We start from the raw sequence: 12,167 nt of genomic DNA on the forward strand, positions 1-12,167 counted from the left end.
TCCGGTGGCGATCCCCCATTGTGTGACAGATGTGGTGAAGCACTAACAGTTCTTCACATTTTAATTCAGTGCAAACAATTAGACACTAAGAAATCAACACTTTCCATTACCCTACCGACAACATATTCAATTACACCCTGCAAGGTTCATCGGTAGGGAACCACTGTTCACTCATATATCGGTGCTAGCTTTTCAGGGGCGAAGCTCCTTATGGCGTGGCTTTTGCGTCCCTCGTAGTACGTAACCACTAGTGGCACATACCCGAAATAGCGGTCCTTACGATTTTGACCTCCTAGGTGGTTCCGCTGAGAGATTTCTTCTGTGCGTTGTTGAACAATAAAAGATAGTGCTCAATGCACATGTTAATGGCTGCTAAGAAGGGATGAGAGACAGGAGCATTCGGCCTTTAGGCAAAGCGCACGCTGCGATCGCCATTAGCAGCTATTGGCATGTACATTGAGCACGATCTGACAAGAAAGGGTTGCTACGTTAAACTCGCTGGGTGTAACCTCCTTGGTTTTAGAAAGGTTTATCGAGCGTTGGGCCGCATAGCCATGAATACAGTGAACTAGTATATACCATGAGCTCGAGGTGGTTAAAGGTGGGAAGCAAACCCGAAGCGCAAGCCGTAAGAAAGTGTGCATGTGCCACCACCCGTTTAGTCCTTGAAATGTCCGCTGGATGGCGGTGCTTCTATATGGAGAATATATGATGAAAAGATGCGAGATGGTGGTACTTGGAGTGCTGAATAGATGGACGAACGGACACACAGACAGATGCATGGATGGACGCATGAACGGACGCAGGCGCGGATGCATGGACGAACGCAGGGACGGACGCACGAACAGACGCACGCACGGACGGGTGGATGGACGCATGGATGGTTACACAGACGTACGCAGGAACGGACGGAAGTAAGAACGAATGAACGGACGAATGCTTCGCCCCACTCCCCATCATTCACTCCGTGGATATGCTGCCATTTTTTTAAAGAGATGTTCGCTTTTATCATGTCATATACCCAGGCAATGCGTAGCGCGACCTCTCAAGAGAAGTTGCTGCTGCAGTGACTACATTGGAAAGCACTTGTTTCACAACCCTTGGACACAAGGGCGCTGATGAGGCACTTGTGCTAGTGCAAAATATTTTTACACGTTTTTATTATCAAAACCATTTGTCACCAATTTTTACTGTCAATATCACGCCACTGTCACGATTTTAATACTTATGTTTTTACCCGCATTATAGCGAGGAATTTTAAGGCCCCTATACAGCCACGCAACATATCATTGTCCAGCGCTAGTCATTGAAATGGCGCTCTTTGGCCATCAATTGGCCCTCGCGCCATAAAGCGCCACACATCAGCATCACTCCAAGAAACGCTGCCGCGTCGCGTAAAATTCAAATGGTAACAAAAACGGACGCGCCTGTCCCGAATGCTCGTGCCGCGAGTGGAGAGGAGCGTGCGTTTTTGCCGCCAATGAGAACCTATACCCTGATCGTTACATGTTCACAGAAACGACATTCATCATGAATGGTATTTAGCGCCTGCAACGCAATATTTCGGGGCGCGCGCTTTTTTTGTCCTCTATAAACGCGCACAAATGTACCTCGATGCCGTGTGTCCCCAAGTGTCATGTAACAACATGACTTCATGCTACGCTCATGATGCGCTCGCGGCCGTTTCGCTAGTTTCACATGTACCAAACTCGGTATAACGCGGCGCCAATGGATGACGAAGATATGTGACTGGTGCAAACCTGATAATCATGTGATGCGTCTCATGTGAGAACATCACTACATGCCACAGTCAAGACGCCGATACATTATGACATGACACGGTGCGCGTGCTCACCGGCGTTCATTTCGTCGCGTCACGCCGGTGTTGCCACGCCAGGCGCCGGTCCTGCCATACACCCGCAGGTGCGCGCTGCGCTGCATTGCTTTGGCGCATGCGCGTTTCAGCGCGTCCGACGTCCCTCTGTCACGAAAAGAGGGAGACGCAGTGTTGTCTGGGTAACGCATCGGCATAGAGTAATGTTACTCTATGGTGGTGGTGGTAATAAACATTTATTTCAGAAAAAGTCTACTAGAGAGTGCCGACGTTATGGTGGCTAGAATTGGGAGGTGACGCCAACGGGAGCTCGGAGCCGCTCCTTCGTTTCGAGCAGCGCGGCGGTGGCGCTGTCGGCGGAATGGTGATACTAGTTACGCGCGCGCGCCTTGAGCGCGCGGACCTTTTGAAAGATGCTGTTGCTGAAGCATGATTCAGATAAATTGGCGATTCAGATGGCTGATAGAACGCCATTTCAAGCATTAAAAGAAATTGGCTGCCGCTGCAAGACTTCTGTGACGTTGAATCTGCGCAAATTAAAGCTTTCGTTCGCATATCCCTGCAGTGTTTTGGAGTGCAAGGCGACGGCGTTTTTTTAAAAAAAAATATTACCAAAGTTCTGGGCGAGGAAAATAAAACAAATATTTATTGCACATCATATTATTAGGAAGATCTATTGCACATCATGGAATACAGGGTAAAATAAAATAAAATGAAAAAATACGCACATTTACATACGCTCGGGAGTAGTTAAACACATTGAAACATTGCACACAGACAGCGCATCGCTTGGCACTAAGTAATAAGAGGCATACAATCACTTTCCACTCGGCAAAAAAAAATCAATAGAGCTTAAAGTTACAATATCAAACTCAGAGCACGCGTCTAAGCTTCAGCAATTTCATTCTTTCCTGCTTAGCGTTTCGTTTGCTGTTCTGGGCTTTGACATGAAAGTGGAGCCTAGTAAGAACATAAAACTTGATAATTTTGTTTGTGAGGGACATACTGTGGTCAGGGCAGCCAACAAGTGTAAGCTTTCTTAACTGCAAGAAGGAAACCAAGTCCATGATGCTGTCAGGTTTGACTTCTGTAACACTGAAGCAGTGGGTAAAAGTGTTCTCGAGAGTGGTCACGAGTTCATTGAGCTTGACTGATGGGTACAGCAGGCCTCCTCGGTCAACAGCAGCCGTGAGGGATGCTGCAGCTGGAGATGGATCGTTCTCGCCTTGTAGGAGCTGCTGGCTGCACTCTGCACATTTGGTGCTTGCAACGCTTTTTCTTGCCACATATCCAGCCATGTAGAATATGAGTCTGGCATCGCTGCTTTGCACGACCATGTCTGCATGCTCGGTGCCGTGGCCGTATTCATTGAGCACTTCATGTGTTTCGGCAAGGTTTCCTACGTCAAGAAGCTCGTCTAATTTCCTCCGAGGAGTGAGGTTCTTTCCGTTGTCAGCTCCCAGCAGACTTCTCAGCAGTCCTGAGGACACATTGCTTCCTTTCGGCGGTTTTGCCAAATTCTGGAAGCTCAGAGTGTTAACCGAGATTAGGAACTGGGAGGCAGTCGGATGATCATTGCATCCAGACATTTGTCGGACGATTCCAAACAGCCTCTCCAGGGGGTCCTGACTCAAGCGGCATGTCATCATATAGCTGAAGTTCAACTTCATCGTCAGGTAGCGGAGAAGGTGTAGCGTGCTTGATAAGGTAACACGAAGCCCCTCGGCTGTACTGCGGCTTAGGAAACCTCCGGAGCCAGCAGCTGTTTCCCAATCGTCCAGGTAAGTCAAGAAGTTTGGAATGCACTTCTCGTGCATCCCTCCAGGTTTAAGTGCACCCGAACTGCACCTTGAAGTCATGGCCTCAATGAGCCTTCTCATTCTTTCCACAAAGCTGACTGTCGCCGCTGTGCTCCCATGCTTTTCTTCGATGGTTGCATTGTACAAGAAAAGGCCTCTGAGGACTTCATCACTGTAAAGCCGCACTGCATAATTTACCCTCATTTTCTCAAAGCCATTGGGATGCACAACCGATTTGCTAATATGAGGCATGGCTTTGAGAGTCGTGTCATGCTGTTCATCAAGCTTCCGGGCACAGTCAAGAGGGTCAACACTGGCATGGCCTTCTGGCAGTTTCACGCCCGTTCGAACAAAGGTGTTCCTCACACATTTAAGAAGGTGTGGGAAGTCCGAGATGAAGTGCAGAAAACGTTCTGGGTCTGTAGGGTGCTGCCTTCTACATACTGTGTTTTCTTTCCTGCCGTGTATGCCGAATGAGTGCCACATGCTTCTGTTCCACGCAGCTCCATCAGTGGTGATAAAGTCTACGTGCAGACCGGCGTTTTCGCTCATGACTACTGCTTCGAGGATTATTTTGCCTAACGTCTCGGACTTCACATTGCTGCGTGATGCGAACACACCAATAATCTGGTGCCACGTGCCTGTAAAAGGCACGAACAATACTACTAGGCCATGGTCACATGCTACGGAGCGCTCACTCTCTGGTGTGAACTTCCCAAGGTCCACAAAACCTTCGATGGTGCCATCGGTTCCCAAGCTCAAGTGTTCAGATAGCTTAATCTCATCAATTAACAGCCCACCATGGCGCTGGAACAAGTCCATAGATTTTGTTTTTTCCGCCACAGCAGCAAACACTTTTTCGCTCAGGCCGAATCCACTCCTGTAACGCTTGAGATATCGACGTAGTGATGTTCGAGAAGGCAACGCCATGATGTTGTTTTTGCGTATATGCTCATAGAGGCGTGGGCTTTTCATGGACATAATAAGGCACTCTAGAGCCCATTCACTTTCATACTTCATCCCTTTCGTGGATTTTCTTTTAGCCGCAGCAAAGCACGCCTTGACTTGTTGCTGCTGCTTAATGGGTAGGGCCTTCACCGCTTCTTCAAATGCTGTAGAATCATTCCGTGCATTCTTTTCTTTCATTTGTTTGATGAGTGATTTAGCCTGCAGGACACTCAGGCGACTCCTTTTCGCTTGCGCTGTTCGCAGCTTAAGCCTGTATGAAAGCTTTTGGGACTGGGCCACATTTTTGCCTTTTCTTCGCCTGTAGGACTCACGATTCAGGAGTAGTCTTCTGAGGTGCTTGCATTGTGGGCAGGCTTTTTCTGGCGTTGGAGCAACCCCACGGCAAGATGGGCTGAAGGTTCTGCCATCAAAAGTCTTCTCCTTGTACTTTAAATTCACTCCAAATTCACCAGTTTTACCAAACCCTCTGCATGGTATCATGGAGTCGACGTCGCGAAGCAACTCTTCTGCCATTTCGATGTCGGTAATGTCAAGGGTCTTTATTTTTGTGGCTTGCACAAAAGCTGTCGCTTGAAGTTTGTTTTCATCTGATGTCATTAGCACATACTTGTCAATAGTCAACTTGTCACCATCTAGTGCGCAAACTGTAAACACCGTGGCGTTGTCGGCTCCAGCAATTAGATGTCGAGCCCAGTAAGCGCTGGGAAGACCACACTTGCGGACGTCGGGAATTGCGGGCACATTCGGAACAGGTATTTGGTTACTGTCGCTTTCTGTGCTGTACGAGCCAGCTGTCTCCTCGCAAGCAGACGTGCTTGGTTCCTGACGCCGAATTTTCGATGGTAGGCCGCAAGTGGATGTTCTTGACGTCCTTTTCTTCGGCACTTTCTTTGAAAGATACGCAGGAACATTTGGGAATATGGTTGGCACCGCGTCAGATTTCAGCACCGGTTTCCCTCGGGGAATCTGAACAGTTTCGCCGTTTATCACATGCGTGTAAAAACGCTCAATAAACTGCTCGTCGAAATGAAGCTCACATAGCGCCGACTTCACGTCCAACGACTTGTCGGCACGGGGTACGGCTCGTTGCCGGGCTTCGAAGAGGGCAGGGTCTTTGGGAACAGAGAAAAGAGAAGCACGCTGACCTTGCTCCCTCGATGACACATAGCCGCTCGTGCAGCCAGGAGCAAAGCAGTGGCGTTGCCTCGCTTTCGTAGTGCTGGAGTTCATCCTAAGGTCGGCACTCACACTGTCATGTCAGCAACTAAATACATTTTGCCATAAGCGAGACATCAACGCGGAAAACTGCACACACCCAGACACGCTTCCAGAGGCGAACCAGCGAACCCAGCGGCGAGTCGATGAGAGAGCGCGGAGCGCGCGCTTCGCCCGCATCACTATGCCGACAGGAGCGCCGTGGTGGCCGTCGCGGCGGCGCTTGAAAACGAGGATCGCGCGCGCTCGGCGAATATGCGGGCGCTGGCGTCACCTCCCAATTCTAGCCACCATACCGACGTGGCCCATCGACGTGCTAGAGTGGCCAGACCCTATTCCGGGACGCCAGTGGAGCTGGAAGCTGCCCGTGCGCGCTCCACCAAGGAGTGTTGCGCAGCCAAGGCAGAGCAGCCGAGCAGGTGTTCCTCCCAAGCCTCTCTAGTTGGGATAGGAAAAGGGGATGAGAAAGGGACGGGATTAACTGGGCGCGATGCTACGACGTGATATGTGTCAGCGAGGACATGACAGGTCGAGCAGGTGCCATTGATTTCCGGCAAAAAGTGCCTGGCAACCGCCGGACTGATAAAGGTGTTCGTCTGCAGGCGGCGTAGCAGTCGTTCGTCCGCTTTCTCCAAACCGCGTGCGGGGTCCGGGTAGAGGCGGCGCAAAGCCCGGTAATAAGCCAAAATTTCGCGAAAGCGCGTCAGGTTGGTGTTGCCAGATTCCGTCTCGGGGCATGGATTGTGATATCGTCCGCATATAGTGCGTGTTGTATTCCTTGGACCTCACTTAGAAGAGAAGGGAGGTTCATCATCGCCAGGTTAAAAAGCAGAAGAGACAGTACTGCCCCTTGAGGTGTACCCCGCGTGCCTAATAAATACGGGCCGTGTTCGGTAGAATTGAGGCGAATGAAGGTGGTGCGATGTGATAGAAAGGCGCGAATGTAGTTGAATTTCTTCTGCCCACAGTTTGTGGTAGATAGGTTAGTGAGTATAGTGCTGTGTTTGACGTTGTTGAACGCCCCACGGAGATCGAGAGCGAGCACGGCTTTATCGATAGTTATGGCGCATAGTAGTCGGCTCTATGATATCGTGTTCAAGCAGGAGCAGGACGTCCTGTGCCGACAGATGCGGGCGAAAGCCAAACATCGTGTCGGCAAAGGTCCTCCTGGCCTCCGAGTAGGCGGAAAGGCGTTCGCGAACCATGGTGTCCACGAGTTTGCCTGCGCAACACGTGAGGGAGATGGGTCTCAGCGCCTCGATACTAACGGACTTTGCCAATTTTGGTATGAATGTCACGACCGATGTGGTCCATTCCGTTGGAAGCGGAGAGCCGTCCCATATCGAATTTATAAGGTGGAGTAACGAGAGGTGTGCTTGGCCGGGAAGATTTGCCAGGAGCGATACTGTGATTTCGTCGCGTCCAGGGGCCGTGCCCCGTCGCATTTTCGTGAGTGCAAATCGTAAATCAGAAAGCGTGTATGGGGCGTCGAGTTTGGTGTTAGGGGCGCTGGAATACGTATATGCTGGGCCTGCAGGATCAATTGTGCGGCAGATGTAGCGGTCACAAAGTTCTCGTGCGAGTTGATCCGTAGTGCCCTGAAAGGCATGCAGAGCACGGCGGAGCTGGCGTTGCGTTTCTCCCCTGATGGTGGAGGGATCGAAAAGGCTTCGAAAGAGTCGCCACGCGGTCTTAGAGCTCATCTGGTTTGCAGCCTTCGAACAGGTGTCTGCCCAGTTAGCATCGGAAAGTTGTCCACAGCATCGGAAAGTTGTCCACAGTGAGCGCCTCAATGCGAGCGCGAAGTTTCCGATTAAGTTTGTTGCGTTTCCAGCACCTTACGAGCCCGCGGCGAGCGTGCCAAAGATGTAGGAGGTGTGCATCGATTGCAGGAGTCAAATTATAGGTTGCAAGGGTGCGAGTGTTCGCTTGTTTTATATGGAGGGCGTATGATGCGCACGCTACATATTCGGTCGAGGAGAGGACGGCGGGAAATGGTTGCATTCTGAACCAAGTCCAATCGGTGAGACGGGCTTGGCCCCAGTGTTGGCGCGTTTTCTGCCGCGGTGTGAACGAAATGCGGAGTAAAAAGTGATTCGATGCCTAGGGTTTCGCCTAAATTTTCCCATGTAGCATCGCGGATGTGACGGGTGAGGGAGAGGTCGGGGCATGTGTCTCGCGTGACCGAATTGCCGGAACGTGTGGGTTGTACTGGATCGGTAAGAAGCGTGAGGCTCAGCGAGGAAATGAGCTCCTTGAGCTCTCTGCCCCGGGCCTTCTCGTAGTGGTAACGCCAGTGAGGGCTGGGGGCATTAGTCCCCGACAATCACCAGTGGTTGTCGGACCGGTATATGCAGTACACTGTTGTTGGGGTTGAAGTCGCTTATTTAAGAGTTCGAGTTGTTTAGTTCAAAGAGAATTTTGCTTTTGAAGTGCCGCAACTTGCTGGCGAAGGGCCGCAAGTTCGGGAGAAGGAGGATCGACAGAAGGGGATGAGAGAGGCTTAGAAGCAGCATTCCCTGCCCAACTGCTCACCTGAGGTATCGCCGCTGCTGCTTCGAGCGGTGGGAATGCCTGAGTGTCGGCGTGGAGTGGTGGAGCCGACTGATGCAGGTTGGTGCCGCTGTCTGGTTGTGACGAATGTGAGGTGGTCCCTCGAGGAGATGTTGAGGGCTTGCGTTTCCGATATCTTGCCGTGCAGCCACTGGTCCCAGTCTCATGGGCGCCGTGGCAGAGGAGGTACTTGGTGTGACAGTCGTGGGCATTGAGACCTGCAGGTGCGGGGGTTCCACATTTGCCACACTGGGTTGGAGCGGGGTGACGACACTGAGGCAGTCAATGACCGATGGTACCGCACTTGGTGCAAACAGGGACCGTTTTCTTGTAGGCGCGGATATACGTCGCCACTCAGTGGTAGAAGAGGAAGCGGGGTAACTTCATGCCCTCGAAAGTCACCACCGCTGCCGCGGAATCTCCGAGTTTGCGGACCGCGAGGATAGTACCTCGAGGCCAATGCAGTTCTGACTTTATCTTCTCCGGGCTTTCAGCAGGGTTTATGTTGATGACGCCCTTGCATGTATCCCCTGGTGCCTTGGCGTGGCCTCGAACGGGCAGCTTCTGATCCCCCACTTGCAGCTGGAAGTCCGCGAGGAGTCACTGTGCCATAGGCAAAATGGTGGTGCTACAAACCAAGATGTTTTGTTCCCAGATCGGCCACAATTGAATAGTCCGGTCGCCGAGGTAGCTGCGGATGGCGTCGCCCACGCGAACGGCCGGGACGAATGTGTGTAGCTCGCAGGGATCGCGAGGTTTCACTACAACGGTGTAGTCGTCACGAGAGAGGCGAGGAGTCTGACGCGGACGCCACTTGCGTTGCTTCGCTGGCTGCGAGGACGGAGCAGAGGTAGGCGTACCACCGGAGGGATGGCGCGCCGGCGTTCCTTGCAAGGCTGGGGAATGGCGGCCAGCTGTGGCGTCTCGTTGTTGTTGAGACGCAGACTTCGACTTCGCTTGCTTGCGTTGCCACAGTCTCACCATGTCGTCTAGGTATTCGTCTTCTGATGACATAGTGTTTACGGAGGATGAAATCTCCATGAACAGTACTTGGCTTGAGGTAGAGTCATAGCCCGTAACCACGCTAGCGGCCGCCATCGCCGGGCTGAGAGCCCTTAGCGAGGCGGCGTTGTAGCCGGGAGTGAAAGACGCCCCTCAAGTTGTCAAAACTGGGCCCACCTGGACGAAGGCGTTGTCTAGGCGAAGCGGAGAACTTGGCGGTGACGATAAACCCAAGTTGCAGGGGTACCAGGGTGGATGTCCGCAGAAATAGCAGAAAATCTACGGAGGCGATGTGAAGTGCGTCCGTCACCATCGAGCGCTCGCAGCGCCCCCGTTACTCTATGGCATCGGCGCAAAATGCAGCATGTCGCATTTCGCGTCGGTCACCGTCGGACCGCGCATATGGACGCTGGTCGCGCCTGGCGTCAGACTATTAAGTGCTCGCATGTTGCAAACGTAGCGTCGGTGTGTCCAGCGTGCGCGCGCGTCAACGCTTTATTGTAGTATATTTTGCCCTTCATGATGCACTCGCGGCCGTTTTGCTCGCTCCACATATATCAAATTTGGTGTTACGTGACGTCAATGGATAATGAAATGTATGACTGGTGCAAACATGATATTCCTGACATGCGTGCAATGTAAGAACATGACAACATACCACGCTCATAGCATGTCATGGCCATTTCGCTAGATCCACATATAATGAGTTTGGTATCACATGCCGTGAATAGATGACGAAGGTACACGACACATCCAAACAAGATAATCATAACACGGAAATCATGTGCGACATCACTTATCTCCACCTCGTAACGTTGTACTGATTTTAAAGTGACATGTAAACATTTCTCATTCATGCTTTGCATATCATCGATTTCCACTGTACGTGGGATCTGCCATTTTTTTTGTAAACAGGGCGTCCGAGAGCTGGTGTCCGGAGGCCGGTACAAACAGGGGCGTTTCGCGGCACTCTTACTATAGTTGCCGTCACTGGGAATGGCCGTCGACTTGCTTTATGGCTAATGTTGGGGTACATGAGGCGCGAGATGCTCGCGTTCCTCTATGAGGATCTCTTCTTATTGGGAAAGCGCGAGTTTCTGCGCCGTCGGTGATGCCCTTTTGTCAATGTTGAGCATGAGCGGGTCCAACTTATCTTTTGGCCAACATGGTGCTAAGCCGCACCGTCAAGTCGGAGTTGATGTGCTTGTCACCTTGCCCTTTTGAGCTATGTTCGCCAACTTGGTATCTCATGTCCAGTGGAATCTACCACCAAGTGGATGTGCACGATGGGAGAGTATAAGCACCTACCCATTTACCCGTTGGACCCTGTACCAGTAGTGTCAGTTGTGAGTTATATGCATTTGTTATTGCGTTGATCTGACTTCTGTTCGCACTATGTGAAAATGATAGTTTTTCTGCTGTGCAATTCTGAAGATGAAAATGTGTCCCTTAATGCTCTCTACATAGTGTAAATAATTTTTTAGACAATAGTTATCAGTTTTTTGCGTCCCGAAATTACCATATGAATGTTTAAAACGTCGTACTGCAGGGCTCCGGAAATATTGACCACATGGCGTTCTTTAAAGAGACGCTAAAGAGAAATAATGAATCTGTTTATATGAATAAATTGCACTTCAAGAGCTTTAATGTCGATTTCACCTTCACATGTTTAGTACTAGAGGAAGAAAAAAACTTCAAAGTTTTGTTTTTAAATCTCGTGCTGAAATCTCTGTGCGTGACGTCAGAAATTGCGAGGTGTATTAATTTAACAATTATACCAAGTTTGAGGAAGCTTTTTCGAGCTTACTGCTCTAAAATTTGTTATGTCCACAGCTCCCCTCAGAGGACACGTCACTTCATTTTTATTGATTCTAAATCACTTAGGCTATAGTTGGCGCCTTCAAAATACGTCACGTCGCGGTGAAAGGTAGCGTCGCCATCCACATTTCCTTTTTGCGTGTTTTCTCGCTTACCGAGTATCTTCTCGCCGCAACCGTGGTTATTTTCACTTTAGTACGTCGGCTGTCTCGTTTTTTGAGTGATTGTTATAATTAAATACGTATACTTTGTTGTCATCGCGGCTCCGAAACGAGCCTGCGCCTTGATAAAATACTTATGATTTGGTATATTTTGCAGGGCACTGTTAAGCCAGCTATTTTCGCGATCTTTGATGATGACAAGAGTGGCAGAAAGGCTTTAAATAACGGATTACATTTATCCTGCAGATTTGATCCCCGAAACCTACAGCGCGTAGCAAGCAGCGGCAACTGCTCCGTCAGCGTGTGAGGTGAGTTGTCCAAGGAAGGCCTTCGACCACTAGCTTGCATAGAGGACACGCTCAACGCTGCGGCATACTTCGATTTGATCGAAAGAGTCGTGTTACCCTATGCTCTCGACTGACCGTTCCCTGACGGGTTGTACTTCTTCCAACAGGATTGAAGCCCCATTCACATAGCCAAATCAGCAGCACGCTTGCTGGAATATCTTGGAGTGATGCTGTTGGAGTGGCCTCCACAAGGCGCCGACAGGAGCATATGTGAGAATGTGTGGGGCGCAATGAAGAAGGCACTTTCGTGACAGCCAACTCAGCTTGGCTCTCGAGACGCGCTGTGGACTGCCATACAAGAGGATGATGATGATAATGTGTTGTGCTTTTTGGCGCAAGGAATACGAGAGGAATGGGAAGTCCTACGTGCAAGTGATCTTGTGACACGGCTCTTCGACAGTCTTTCCCAAAGAATGGGCGCTGTTGTGGCAGCTGGAGGTGAATTCACTAAGTATTAACCTAAAGGGCA

The sequence above is a fragment of the Rhipicephalus microplus genome, chromosome 3 (genome assembly GCF_043290135.1).
Source record: "Rhipicephalus microplus isolate Deutch F79 chromosome 3, USDA_Rmic, whole genome shotgun sequence".
Lineage (NCBI taxonomy): Eukaryota > Metazoa > Arthropoda > Arachnida > Ixodida > Ixodidae > Rhipicephalus > Rhipicephalus microplus.